At 41.7% G+C, this 15,504-nt stretch overlaps 1 long non-coding RNA gene across 1 annotated transcript; it reads right to left on the minus strand.

Annotated features, from left to right (window-relative positions):
• Nucleotides 1–6,414: 6,414 nt before the first annotated feature.
• On the minus strand, nucleotides 6,415–15,483 carry LOC123843890 (uncharacterized). Its single transcript, XR_006790662.3, has 3 exons — nucleotides 15,209–15,483; nucleotides 9,828–9,952; nucleotides 6,415–8,684 (listed from the first exon to the last, which is right to left on the minus strand). It is a non-coding gene; the product is annotated as an uncharacterized LOC123843890 (long non-coding RNA).
• Nucleotides 15,484–15,504: the final 21 nt, after the last annotated feature.

The following is a 15,504-nucleotide window of genomic DNA, read 5'->3' on the forward strand; positions in this document are numbered from 1 at the left end:
CAGGCGCCCCTGGCACTTTTTTTTTTTAAAAAGATTTATTTATTTGAGAAAGAGAGAGTGTGCGCGACAGAGCATGCGCACTGAGAGGTGCGGCAGAGGGAGAGGAAGTCCCAAGCAGACTTCTGCACTGAACACCGAGCCCAATTCCCAGCTAAAACCAAGAGTTGGTCATTTAATCCACTATGCCACCCAGGTGCCTCTAGGCTGGCACTTTCTTTTTTTAAATATTTTATTTGACAGAGAGATAGAGAGCACAGATAGGCAGAGTGGCAGGCAGAGGGAGAAGCAGGCTCTCCGCTGAGCAGGAGCCTGATGCGGGTTCGATCCCAGGACTCTGGGATCATGACCTGAGTCAAAGTCAGACGCTTAACCGACTGAGCCACTCAGGTGCCCCCTAGGCTGGCACTTTCTGATGCATGTTTAGGTCAAACTCCTTGAGGGCAGAAACAGTTTCTTATCACTCTTGAATAACTACCATTTAGCATAGTTCTTTTGGCACATAGTAGGTACTCAATAAGTATTTGTGGAATAAATAAAATGCCAATATGTCCCATTAACTTTGAACAGACGGTTACATTTATTTTATTTTTTTTTAAAGATTTTATTTATTCATTTGAGAGAGTGAGAATGAGAGAGAGAGCACATGAGAGGGTAGAGGGTCAGAGGGAGAGGCAGACTCCCTGCTGAGCAGGGAGCCCAGTGCGGGTCTCGATCCTGGGACTCCAGGATCATGACCTGAGCCGAAGGCAGTCGCTTAACCAACTGAGCCACCCAGGTGCCCCAAAGGTTACATTTAAAGCATTCAAAATGTTCATGTCTACTTGCTTTATAAGAACATTTTCAGGTGGATGACAACACAATTAGTTTTATTTCCAAATCCTGTGTCTTATTGGGTCTAAGTTGACGTAGTCATGGATGAAGAGAGCACAGAAAGAGTCCGTTTGGGGGGCAGAAATGATAGCGGCTGATACTTCCATCAATTTGGTGGGAAGAAATGAGTAAATATTCAGAACTGGAGCAACATGAAAGCATCTAATGCAACATAAACCTTAACAGGGCTCTTGGGAAAGGACAAAAGCTCTATCAGAAAGAAATATGACCGGTGCCGTGGAGGATGTCACTTGGATTGGTGGGCTGTATTGCAGCAGGGGTGAGAGTAGAGAAAATGAGGTCTCCTCTCTCCCCATATCCCTGTCTTTGGTCTAAGAATAGGGCTGACAACAAGAAAATCTGTGAAGGAAAAAAAAGAAGGTTATGTAAATATTAAGTTGGAAGAAAATACTAATGACTGAAAAACAGATGATAAAACTGAGACTGTAAAGTTAATGTAGATTTGTAATATAGCTGCTGAAAAACCAACATGGTGCAATTTTTCATGGGTATGTGTATGCCGGTGAATTCGGGGAGATGGCATATAATAAATCTTCGTGTTAGACATATGGGAAGGAGATTTCAAATGCCGTGGGAATGGAAGAGTTCTAACCCGTGAGTAAAGTAGCATGTTCATCAGAAGTAAAGGGAACAGATGCTGCTAACAAGTTTTCTCAAACGTTCTACCACTGCTCCCTGGCCACCCTCTGGTCCTACCCACTGCCATTGATACATTCTCTGGCACTTTCTGATGCATGTTTAAGTCAAACTCCTTGAGGGCAGAAACAGTTTCTTATCACTCTTGAATAACTACCATTTAGCATAGTTCTTTTGGCACATGGTAGGTACTCAATAAATATTTGTGGAATAAATAAAATGCCAATATGTCCCATTTATTGTGGAATAAATAAAATGCCACTATGACCCATCGTAGAAATTCTACGATGCCAAGACAGACACTTAAACAGTCTATGAGGAAGTGAGTATGTATTTAAAACCTGGTGTTGTGATATCTTAGTTTACACACAAACATGGGTAGGAAGTGGCGTCTGAGGCAGGTGTCCGGTCCGTCCTTTCAGGGAAATGAAAGTCTGTGTGAAGCAGCTGGGAGGGGTGAGTATTTGAAGGAAAACAGTGTTCTCTAGTGTAAACCTACTTCTGTAGGAAAAATACTAGAGTAGATTAGTACAATCATCTTAAAGCATTCTTAGGAGTGATACAATCTGAGCTGAGTTTAGGCCCATCTATTTGAATATCTGTACAAAACTCCTACTGAAAAGGGTTTAACATTTTATCTATCAATATTTCTGTGTCATTTATTGCAAGGTTTATTCAATATCATGCCTGCTCCAGTTTGATAAGCAGAGATTGCAGCGGTGATCATGGCTTAGCCCAAGGCCCATAGCTAAGGCAAAAATGGTAACAGGTTGAGTCACAACACTTTCCTGGAACATGGCACCCAGAAATAAGCAGACTCCAAACACTGATGAGGTTGTTATGGAGAACTGCATTCTGATCTTAAATCCATTTCTGCCAAGAAGGGTGGATTCGAATTCTACAAGCTTCTTGGATTTTCACTTGGCACCTTATTCTACTGAGATGTTCTGAAAGATGCCAGGAGACTGGCCTAGCCGAAACTGAATTACTAAAATGCCGTGAAGCTGTATGTGCTCTGCTTATGATTTCACTCAAAGAATGTGATAAACATTTTCTTGAAAATATGCATTAGTAGGAAAAGACTAATTAAAACTCCACAATCAAAAGGTTCCAAACATATCTTCTGCACAGCTGAATCTGATGATTCCCTTTTTTTTATTGCCCTGACTTCACTCTGCTGTGTCAACTTAGACTTTCTTTGAAAAATCTTTCCCATAATTTCTTCTCTCGAATTTTTCAACTTAAAAGCAAATGTCATTTATTGCTGTTTTTAAATTTTTTTTCATTTAAAAAATAACATATACTCTCTAAAACATTAGGAAAGTAAAAAAAAATAATACCCATAGTTTTATCATGCAAGTCTTTTTTTTCATATATTTTTTCTACATTTTAGTGACCATACTTAATATAGAACTTTTATCCTGTTTTTGAAGTCATGATATAAATCATTTTATATATTATTACATATGCTTAACGAGAATGATTGGCTACATATCATGTCAGCTGCTACAGTTTACATCACTAATTTGCTATTCAATATTTACTTCATCTCCAATGTTTATTATTATTAATACTATGATAAACACAATTGTAAATAAAGTGTTTTTCAAATATAAGATTATATCCTTAGGATATATTCAATAGTTCCATTTTGCCATTTAAAGTGGTTGTAGAAGATATGAGATTGGTTGTTTCAATATCAGCCTTGGTTATTATAACTAAAAAATATTTTTGCTAATCTGATACGTGAGAAATGGTATCTCACTACTATATGATCTTAATTTCTTGGCTATAATCAACCTTTTGCCTATAACATTTGTTGCAAAGTTTTTAATTTTATTAGAGTTTGGACATAATTCAAAGTTGTATGAATTAAACTTTCTTGATATTTTGCTTTATATTTTTATATTAATGCATATATATTTCTAAGCTAAGAGATCCCTTATTCATAGAGTGCTAAATTTAAATTCAATCTGGGGGAATAGTTTAGAAATATTGAGTGAGGGCGCCTGGGTGGCTCAGATGGTTAAGCGTCTGCCTTCGGCTCAGGTCATGATCCCGGGGTCCTGGGATCGAGTCCCGCATTGGGCTCCCTGCTGGGCGGGGAGCCTGCTTCTCCCTCTGCCTCTGCCTCTCTCTCTCTCTCTCTCTGACTCTCATGAATAAATAAAAATAAAACATTAAAAAAAAAGAAATATTGAGTGATAATATATTCACCTGAATTTATTTTACCTAAAGATAATCATGTGATATCCTAAAACTGTACCAAATTGGTATTCTCCATATAAGTAAATAATCACCTCAGCATCATTTTTTGAGTAATCTTATGCTTTCTCATTGCTTTTTGATGCTTCCTTTATCATCTACTGAGTTCTTACAAATAATCAGGCCTGAAGACTGTGGCTACGCACCGACCTGCACAACTAGCTGGCACCACACACCACCCCCGCTTACCCCCTTCCCCTTCCTCATCCTCACAGGTGTTTGCTCGGAGGCTGGGTAAGTGCAAGTCACATTTCCAGGAGCATTCCTCAGGAGGCCCCACTTCTGACCTCTCTGAAGTTTACTCCTTTAGTGATTTCTAAATGTGCCTATCATTTAAATAAACACTCACCTGGCTCCTCTCAATCCTTCAGATATTTATTTGGCCCACATACCACCAAATGACTTGAAAAGACAGAAAAGCCCATGGAAAGAGCCCATTCCAAGGCATTCATCCTGAGCAGCTCAGGAATGGAAGTATTATAACCAGGATTCGAGAGTATTTCCTGCATTAATGACTTCAGCCCTGTGTGTGGGCATGAGGGGAGATGCAAGAGAAGTACAGGACAGAGTTCTTGCCTTGAACGGGGGTAATCTGGATGTGCATGCCTGAGATAATGCACAGGAGCAAGCCCACGGAGGTACACTTCATACTGTGTATACGAAGGAGAGGAACCACAGCAAATTTGGGGAAAGGGCTGGGGCTGGGAAGAAAGAACTTCCGGAAGTTCTTCCGGAGAATCCTCCCTGGTTTTATCTTTATCCGAGTTATGGTGCTATTTTCTCTTTTCTCTCCAGGTATCTTACTAACTGGGGGACCTTGGGTAGATTCCCTAACTTCTCTAAGTCTCAGTTTCTGCAGCTATAAAATGGGGTTAAGAATAGCAATTATCTCATGGAGGTTATTACATAATGTATGAAGAGTGCTCAGCACAGAGACTCAAACAGGAACGTTGTTAATATATGTTAGTTTCCTTCTTCACAGTCCATGTCTTTCCCCTCCACCAAGACTCGCTCTTAAATCGTTTATTCCCATTAGCATTTACTGTTGGCCAGTTTGGCCTTCCTTATCTGTGTCCCCTCATCAAGACAGTTTAAAATTCTGAAGTAAACATTCAAGAGCCATCCAGAAATCCTGGGGGATCTTGGGTCCTGGACTACACTTTGAGAAATCTCTCTTAATTTGGATTTTAGGACCTTAACAGCCCAAGTTGCCCTTCTTATGATCTCCAGAAGTCTGCAAGAGGTGAGGGATAGTCCAAGTTCTGCATTACATCTTCCCCGTTATTACCCAGGTGACCACAAGCATGACAGTGGTGTTAGATGGTTGTTTTCTCTGTGGGTTTTATCTGTTCCCTTCTGTGAAGAGATAAAAGCTGTCAGCTTGTGGAAGGCAGAGATCCCATCTGACATTCTTGGGTGGTTTTGTAGCACTGGGCTGGAAACTTAGTCACTTTTGTTTCTTTTGTCTCAAAATTTGTGTTCCGTATTATGTCTGAAATTTTCCTCTTAAAAATTAGATTTCTTTCTCTTAAAGACTTTTTAAAAAAATTCAAATATCCCTGAAAGAGATCAAAATCTCAATAATTATCAAGTGTTTACTACTGTTTACTGAAGGGACTGATGTGTAAATGAAAGAGCAATTGACTCAGAGTCTTTGGAGCAGGCTGGTGCTGGCTCAGTCACTAGTGTGTCTTGAACAGGTCACAAGGTCTCTGATGCTTGGTTTTCTTATGACCCTTAATATTGCTTTTCTCTCAGATAATGATAATCATAAAAATAATTAGCATTTATTGAGCACTTACTTTGTGGCAGGTACCATGCCAAGCCCTTTAAGTGTATTTTCTAATTTAAGCCTCACACAGACCATAGAAGGTAGGCACCATGATTGCCCTCATTTTACAGTTAAGGAAAATGAAATCTCAGTGGTTACTTTTTTTTTTTTTTTGTAAAGACTGGGGAAATTAGTACTTAAATCAGTTCTATGTGATGCTTACATTCTTAAAAAATTCTGCTATATAGTTATGAGATCCTCTGAAATGATTGATAAATGCTATCCTGACATATAGATGGAAATATAAAATTGTATTTGGGGAATAATCATTGTAAATTGAAGTAGGCAAGATTCAAAATATTCATATATTTTTCTTTAAAATTTCCATTCTCCTTTGTTATCGCAAGTAGGCCATGAGCAGTTCAATGGCAGGTAGTGTAAATATCTCTAAGCGCTATGACCCTATCACATAAGTTGAAAGAATCTTTTAATAGGATGTTAATTTGGGAATTTCAGCAGAGGCTTCAAAATACAATGAGACCAAGATGCAAATGTTAAAAGGAAATAGTTGAAAACCAGGCTATAAGGCTTAAAACTCTGCTCCCAGATCAAAGATATAAAGCAGTTGAGCTGTTGGAGATAAGAGAGGATTCTGCAATGATGAGGGCTTTGTAGTGAGTTGCTGCTGTGTTCTGAGTCCTGCTCCGCCCCAGTGCATGGGAGAGGACCCTGGTGTGGAGGGGTAGAGGTAGTGATTGACTCTCATATCTAGTCTAGAGAGGAACTTCAAAGCCTCCACTTGGGGAGCCTGGTGTTTGTCCTCTGTAGGGAAATAAAGTAGACTGATGTCAGACTCCACTTTTGGAAATAGAGAGGTTAAGGGTCAGGAGATGGGCTGGACAGCATTCTTGGCAGGAAACTCGGACTTGCTGCTCCTTTGAGACTGGCCTGCATTTCCAGAGCTTTCTCAGTCTAAAGGATTGTTTCTTGTGAACCACGCCTTAAAAAGAGAGCAAGTTTGAGATTATTCCTAAACTCTTGTCTAACAGACAACACTTTGACAGTGATCAAAATTGATATCATCAACAAGAGGGCAGATGGTACCTGGGGAAGAACACATCATCACTTATATAGTGTTCTGGCTGGAAATGCTCCACTTCATCAAATTCTGAAGAAATACAAGACAAATCCAAATTGAGGAACACTCTATAAACAAATGGCCTGTGTTCTTAAAAAATGTCAATGTCATTAAAGACAAAGGATGGCTGAGGAATTGGTATAGATCAAGAGACTAAAGAGATTTGACAACTAAATGTTACATGTGATCCTGAATGGGATTCTGTGCCAGAGGAGCAAACTGCTTTAGATTTTTATTTTATTTTATTTATTTGAGAGAGAGAGAGTGAGTGAGAGAAGAGTGAGAGAAAGTACGAGCAGGGCGGGAGTGGGTGGGTGGGTGGGGGAGCGGCAGAGGGAGAAGCAGACTCTCCGCTGAGCAGGGAGCCAGACTCGGGACTTGATCCCAGGACCCCGGGATCATGACCCAAGCCGAAGGCAGACGCTTAATGGACTGAGCCACCCAGGCGCCCCAGAACAAACTGCTTTAAAGAACACTATTTGGACAGTGGATACATTGGAATATGGGCAATAGATTAGATTCAAGTTTTAGATCAATGTTACATTTTCTGAACTTGATCATTGTACTGTGGATATACTGTAGTCCCTCTGGTTTCATTTTTCCACGACGGTTTTAGTTACCCTCAGTCAACTGTAGTTTAGAAGCAGGTGATCCTCCTGATGAATCATCCAAAGGTCAGTAGCCTAACACTACATCACAATGTCTGTCATTCACCTCACTTATCTGATCACATAGGCATTTTGTCATCTCCCATCATCACGAGAAGAAAAAGAGTGTAAGTACAGGGCGCTAAGACATTTTGGGAGAAAGACACCACATTCACATACATTTATTACAGTATATTGTTATAATTGTTCTTTTTATTAGTTTTGTTGTTAATCTTTTACTTTGACTAACTTATCAATTAAACTTTATCATAGGTATGCATGTATGTGTAGGAAAAACATAGCATATATAGGGTTTGGTACTATCCATGGTTTTAGTCATCCACTGGAGGTCTTGGAATGTATCTGCTGAGGATAAGCAGAGACTACTATATAAGAGAATCTCTTTATTCTTAAAAATGCATGAAGTATTAGGAGGTAAATGGGCATGATGTATTCAACCTATACTTAAGTAATTCTGGAAAATAAATTGTGTGTGTATGTGTATGTGTGTGTATGTAGAGAAAGACAATATAAACAGACATGGCAGGTTATAAAAATGCTAAATATGGGTCAAAGTTGTGTACTCTCTTTGTAATGGTTCTGTATTTGAGATTATTTTAAAATAAGAATGAAAAAGTCATTTTCTCAGCAAGACCTCCCACTAGCCAATGTTTGTTTTAACCTTGCCTCATACAACCTGTGCCCATGCATAGTTCCCCATTCAGAAGTGCTAGTACGCTCCAACCCAGACCTGCTAAATCCAAATCTTTGGGGATGGGGCCCAGGGATCTGTGTTGTAACTCTCCAGATGGTTCTTATACACAAGAGAAGTTTGAGAAGCACTGGTTTCGACTAGTCAGGAGCCATGCCTGGAATTGGGTATGGTGTTAATTCAGGCTGTTAGACGGGGGGAAGGGTGATTGCTCTCAGGGAGGTGACCACAGGATCTAGCTCACAACAATGTGAGGACAGATATGAGATTCTCTTTCTATATCCCCCCCCGATACCATCCACTATTCTTCTTTCAGCTTAGAGACCTCAAGTACACAACATTTTTTAGTCCAAAATTTCACATCAGGAAGTATCAACGACTAATGTATGAGAGAACAAAGGCACAGATTCTCCATAGAGAATATAGATCGATTATAGTGAATCGGCAGAGTTGTCCATCTTCAGCTGAGGTACTGAGAGATAGTAGAGCTTTTTCCTTGTCTCCATGGAGGATATTTTGGAGCGGAACATGCGAAGAGTGGTAGTGCTCATGAGAAAAGGAGCCCTGGCCTTGAATCTCCTAATTGGAGGCAGCTTGGTACTTGGTATGTCAGACTGGATCTGTCTGAGAAGGGAAAAGGAATTAGAGAGAGATGGAATGAGGGGGCCAGCGGAGTATTTTATATGCCCACTCTGGTGCAGTAAGGATGTCTGAAATCAGGGCTGGCTACATAATTTTCAGGGCCCAGTGCAAAAGAAAACGTGGGCCCTCTTGTTCAAAAATAAGAATTTCAAGATGGTGCCAGCAAAATACCAAACCAAGCATGGGGCCCGTCTAAGCCCTGGACCACGTGCTACAGCACAACCATAAAACAGACCCTGCCTGAATCTTCCATGGTCAAAAGGAGACCACACTTGCTAGAACTCCGCCCAAGAGGGTGGTCTGTCTGTGGGGTACACTGTCAGTGGTGTAGCTACAGCGTTTGCAAGAAGTCAGGCCAGGGGTAGTTCTCCCACTTCAAAGAACTGTGGGCTGTGGAAATCCTTCAGAGCTGCTAAAAACATCACCCATGAGCCCAACAGAGAGCTAACATTTGACACCTACCTGAATGAAACCAGTCAGTGTGGGCCAGACAAACAGCAAGAGTCAAGAGGACTGAAATCACATATCCAGTTCAGAATGGTATGTTTGCCCATTTCATCTGGATCCTACTTCCCTATCTCAACATAGAAGGAGCTCAAATGTGAAGATGTATGGGTAGGAGTAAAAGAATAGCTCCACACTCCCTTCCTCATGGCTGCCTCATTAAGGAAGTCTGGAAGAGATGGGACCAAGTTTTAAACTGACCTGGAATGGGGTATGTGTGTATGTTTAATAACTGAAAATAACTACATCCAAGGGCTATTCTTGAAGTATCATTAAAGAACAGAACATACAGATTTGATGTTGCAAGGCAGTGATTTAAAAACTCATATTTTATTTGTACCTAATGAGGCAGACTGCTCAATAAGCCAGTTACATATTAAAAATTATATTTAGTACAAGGAAGGGAATGAGGAGAGCTATTCATGACTCAGTTGATGAATCACAGATTACAAATCCTTTCACTTCTAATCTTGATGTGAGGGTATCCAAGTGAACAGTGAATATAAATCACCCTGAAAATATCTCTGATGGAATAACTTTTTACTGGACACTTATTTTTCTAATATAATCAATCTTTTGGGAGTAAACATTTCAAATATTATGCTATCCTGTATTCATTACCTATCTTGTAGATGTTTTAGGGCAATGATGACTGGGCTTCTGCTGAAGTGATTCATAGTCTCAGCACAGGAGACTCTTTGAATGCCATTTGGTTGAATTGATGTTTGTGACATCTACTGTTGTTCCTAGCAGAGGTAATAAAAATACTTAAGCATTAAAAAATTCCACATCAGGGGTGCCTGGTGGCTCAGTTGGTTAAGCATCCAACTCTTGACTTCGGTTAAGGTCATGATCTGAGGGTGGTTAGATCGAGCCCCGGGTGGGGCTCCTTGCTCAGTGTGGGGTCTGCTTAAGATTCTCTCTCTCCTTCTTTCTCTGTTCCTCTCCCCCTGCCCCCTGCCTCAAGTGTGTGCTCTCTCCCTCTCTCTCAAAAAAAAAAAAAATTCCGCATCAGTTATTTATTGTTACATTAATCTATTAACTCTTTATTGAAGCCCTAAATGAGGACTGCTAGGCCCCATAAGGGATAAAACATGAATTAGGCACTGATCTCATTCTCAGGAGGTAAGGCTCAAGATGTATGGAAATAACAAGAAGGCAAGGTGGAACATATTGAGTGGTACCTGAAAAGAGATGTGCCCTTAGACTGGGCAACTGGGCTCCTGCCCAGGGCTCTGAGTTGTAGAGGGCCCTATTCTGGACCAATGAGACATGCCCACCAGCAGCCCGAGTTTCCTTGCACTTCTAGAATATGTTCTGGGTATCTGAGACCCCAGAATCCCACACATAGATGGCTCCTTACCCATCTTCCCAAGTGTGGACTGCACATCTGGTGTGTGCAGGGGTGACCCAAGAAGTGGGCAAGGGATGACTGCATGCAAGGATGTAGATAGGACGAACTTGGAAATGTAGGCCAATTCTCCCTGTACTACCTATAACAGTTTCATTTGCAACTTTTAATATTCAAACTCTGTTATGAGGGTCTCCAATTACTCTTGCCCTGGAGACCCACAAATGTTAGGGGCAGAGTGGCCTGGCTATGGGAATTCATGTAAAGCGAGAAGTTGGCCTTGGCAGTATCTGAGAAGCCTCACTGGGGAAGTGGAGCTTGAACAGGCAGAGGTAGAAGGGAAGGAGGAGAGGAATTTCTGGCAGAGGGGGACATCACACTCAAAGACATGGAATTAAAAGTGCCAGTTTGTATGTGGGAAGTCTAGCTTTCTGTGAGGATATCAGGAGTGGAAGAGTAGAAACCAAGGTTAGAGAAGAAGGAGGAGATCAGATCATGGACCGCCCGGAATGCTAGGACGTGGTGAAGTGTCTTGTATTCTCAGCACAGGGGATCCATTTACATGGACTAATGATCACAACATCTAATATTCACTCCAGCAGGTTAGGGTCTTTGAACTTCCTGCTGTTCCCCCTGCTTATGCTCACTCTCTGTCAAATAAATAAAATCTAAAAAAAAAAAAAAAAAGGGTGATTGCTAGGGGTGCCTGGCTGGCTCAGTCAGTAGAGCATGCAACTCTTGATCTCCAGTGGTGAGTTTGAGCCCCCACATTGGGGGCAGAGTTCACTTTTTTTTTTTTTTATTTGACACAGAGAGAGAGCACAAGCAGGGGGAGTGGCAGGCAGAGGGAGAGGGAGAAGCAGGCTCTCTGCTGAGCAGGGAGCCCGATGCAGGGCTTGATCCCAGGACCCTGAGATCGTGACCTGAGCCAAAGGCAGATGCTTAACCAACTGAGCCACTCAGGTGCCCTGGTAGAGTTTACTTAAAAAAAAAAAAAAAAAGCAAAAGGTGATTTCTTTTGGAAGCTGGGACACTTTTGACCTTGCATAGTTACATGATTAGTGAGGAATTACTGTTTTACCCTACCTTCAGAATTCTTTTCAGTTCTACTCTAACACATTTTTCTGGTCTGAGCAGCTAGATATGAGGTATGGGATTGCTCAAAGTAGGTGTCAGTTGGGACCAAGAGCACAGAGGTCAAGTTAAAGAAAAAAAATTGCCAAACACAAGTGTAAGTTTGAAGAATACTTTTTGAGTGAGTCTCTTTTAACCTTACATTTTGTTCCTCTCCATCCCCCCACCCTGAGACTGTTTTTTTCCCACTGATTTTTTTTTTTAAAGATTTATTTGAGAGAGAGACAGCGAGAGTGTGAGAGAGCATGAGCAGGGGAGAAGGGAAAAGAGAGGGAGAAGCAGACTCCCTGCTGAGCAGGGAGCCCAAGGTAGGGATCGAGGGGGGGCTCAATCCTAGGATCCTGGGATCATGACCTGAGCCGAAGGCACACACTTAACTGACTGAGCCACCCAAGCATCCCAATAGGTTTTAACATAGTCAGAGTTGTACAACCATCACCACAATTTTAGAACATTTTCATCTCCCCCAAAAGAAAGGCGGTGCGATTTACTTACCTACTCCAAGCCCTTTTTATCTCCATGGATTTGCTTATTCTGGACATTTCATATAAATTGAATCATATATGATCTTTATGTCTGATTTCTTTCAATTAGCAGAATCTTTTTTTAAAATTTTATTTTGTTAATCACCATACATTACATCATTAGTTTTTGATGTAGTGTTCCATGATTCATTGTTTGCGTATAACACCCAGTGCTCCATGCAATGTGTGTCCTCTTTAATACCAATCACCGGGCTAACCCATCCCCCCACTCCCTCCTCTCTAAAACCCTCAGTTTGTTTCTCAGAGTCCATAGTCTCTCATGGTTCATCTCCCGCCTCCGGTTTCCCCCCCTTCATTTTTCCCTTCCTACTATCTTCTTCTTCTTCTTCTTCTTTTTTTTTTTTTTAACATATAATGTATTGTTTCAGAGGTACAGTCTGTGATTTATCAGTCTTACACAATTCACGGCGCTCACCATAGCACATACTCTCCCCAATGTCCATCACCCAGCCACCCCATCCCTCCCATCCCCCACCACTCCAGCAACCCTCAGTTTGTTTCCTGAGATTAAGAGTCTCTTATGGTTTGTCTCCCTCTCTGGTTTCATCTTGTTTCATTTTTTCCCTCTCTTCCCCTATGCTCCTCTGTCTTGTTTCTCAAATTCATCCCATCAGTGAGATCATATGATACTTGTCTTTCTCTGATTGACTTATTTCGCTTGGCATAATACCCTCTACTTCCATACATGTCTTTGCAAATGGCAAGATTTCGTGTGTTTTTTTTTTTTTTTGATGGCTGCATAATATTCCATTGTATATATATATACCACATCTTCTTTATCCATTCATCTGTTGATGGACATCTAGGCTCTTTCCATAGTTTGGCTATTTTGGACATTGCTGCTATGAATATCGGGGTGCACGTACCCCTTTGGATCACTACATTCGTATCTTTGGGGTAAATACCCAGTAGTGCAATTGCTGGGTAATAGGGTAGTTCTATTTTCAACTTTTTGAGGAACCTCCATACTGTTTTCCAGAGTGGCTACACCAGCTTGGATTCCCACCAACAGTGTAGGAGGGTTCCTCTTTCCCCGCATCCTCGCCAACATCTGTCGTTTACTGACTTGTCAATTTTAGCCATTCTGACTGGGGTGAGGTGGTATCTCATTGTGGTTTTGATTTTTATTTCCCTGATGCCGAGTGATGTTGAACACTTTTTCATGTGTCTGTTGGCCATTTGGATGTCTTCTTTGCAGAAATGTGTGTTCATGTCTTCTGCCATTTCTTGATTGGATTATTTGTTCTTTGGGTGTTGAGTTTGATAAGTTCTTTATAGATTTTAGATACTAGCCCTTTATCTGATATGTCATTTGCAAATATCTTCTCCCATTCTAGCAGAATCTTTTTAAGGTTCATCCATGTTGTAGCATGAATCAGTACTTTATTCCTTTTCATGATCAAATAGTGTTCCACTGTGTTTATCTATTCATCAGTTGATGGACATTTGGGAAATTTCCACTTTGGGCTTTTATGAATAAAGCTACTGTGAACATTTGTGTGTGTGTGTATATATATATATATATATTTTTTTTTTCATTTCTCTTGGATATATCCCTAGAGATGGAATTGCTGGGTCAAATGGTAACTCTATTTTCAACTTTTTGAGGAAGTCCTAAACTGTTTCCCAAAGTGCTGTGCCATTTAACATTTCCTCTAGCAGTGTTTGAGAGTTCCAATATCCAAGGAAAAACATTTATGACTTTGAGCAGTAATTGTTGAGCATCCATTACATGTATGGCACAGGACTACACAGTATGAGCAACGATAGAATGTAATAAACAAATGCCCTGGATAAACAGAAACCTCTATTTCCAGGGTCATCATTTTGTTCCATCTGAAGCTTGTAAATAGTTCATGTTCAATGTCTTCGAGGCTTCAAACAGTAATACCATTTGTGTAGACAGAGGAGGGTTTCTATCATGTAACAGCCATTTCTAAGTTGCTAAGTACCCTTTTCCAAAGGAGAACAGAGATCTGTCAGCTGCATGGTAGGAAGATGACTGGGTCCAGTTTATCTCAATACTTACAGGCTTTGCGGGGGGCATTTCCTGGATTCTGGGTCTAACACTCTATTCTTTTCTTTCCTGTAGGCTTTCTAAAACTACACATTTGACTATTAAGCTTATTTTTCTTTCATATTCCATTGTGTGATTATAAGTCTCAACCCAAACCATCTCAGAACTGACTGTAAGACGTGTAAGACGTCTCTGAACTATAATTTAAGTTTTGGTCAGTCGCACAATTTGACATACATCCCTCTACATGCCCCAGCCCCATTCCTCTGCCTTTCTGTAAACCTTGCTCTGTGGAGATTACTCAAGGTCGCAATTCTTTAATCAGTTTGCTAGTGTCATAACCCACGTTCAAAAGAGTTTGCCTTCTCCAGGTCTTCCAGAAAGGTAGGGCTTCTAAAATGATAAGATGAGGGGTACAAAAGCAACAGAGGTGTGGAAACGTGTCCTGCCCCCACTTTCGTGGCTGCTAGAGTTTTAACAGTCAGCAGCTTTAAATGTAAACACAGGAAGATTGTCAGTGAGATGATGACAGTGGGCTCAACCTTGGCTTGGAGTTAAGGAAGCACGGGAGGCGTGTCCTTGGAGACTAGAGAAGGTTCACAGCCACCGGTTGGCCACAAGAATTGCTGGCTCGGCCAAGTGACGTTTACCTCCATGGCGGTTCGCGTCCACCTGGACATCTGCTGACAGGTCAAGTTTCTCTAACGCCATATATTTGAGACAAAATCCAAAACCACATACTCCCAAGTAAATACAGATCCACCCTCACTCTCTCTCTCTCTCTCTCTCTCTCCCTCCCTCCCTCCCTTCCTTCCTTCCTTCCTTCCCCCTCTTTATTTTCTTTCTTTATTATGTATTTATTCTTTATTTCTATTTCCCCCCCTTACTTCAACACCGTCCTTTCCCTCGTCAGCAAATTACCCACCCCCACCCCACCCATGGACTCCGGCTCCACCTTTTCATCTCTCGGCGTTTAGGGGGCTCACTCCACCGCTCGCGTCCTCCGCGTCCTCCGCGCCCGCCTCAAGGCCAATTGTCACCCTCCCTGCCCCCTTAAGAGCTCGGGGAAAACGTCCCGGCCCCGCCATCCTTCGCTTTCCCCGGCGGGGACTGTCGCACGCCAGGTCCGGACGCTCCGGGGCGGCTATGAGGCGCCCTCTCCCCGGCTCGCGGCCCCCGCAGCCCCGCCAGCGCCCGCCGTACACCACAGCGCGCCGCCTCCCGGGTGGCCGGGCCTCCGCTCAGTCGCCC

The sequence above is a fragment of the Mirounga angustirostris genome, unplaced genomic scaffold (assembly GCF_029215605.1).
Source record: "Mirounga angustirostris isolate CCGP_5_RB_7025 unplaced genomic scaffold, mMirAng1.0.hap1 SCAF_5, whole genome shotgun sequence".
Classification (NCBI taxonomy): Eukaryota; Metazoa; Chordata; class Mammalia; order Carnivora; family Phocidae; genus Mirounga; species Mirounga angustirostris.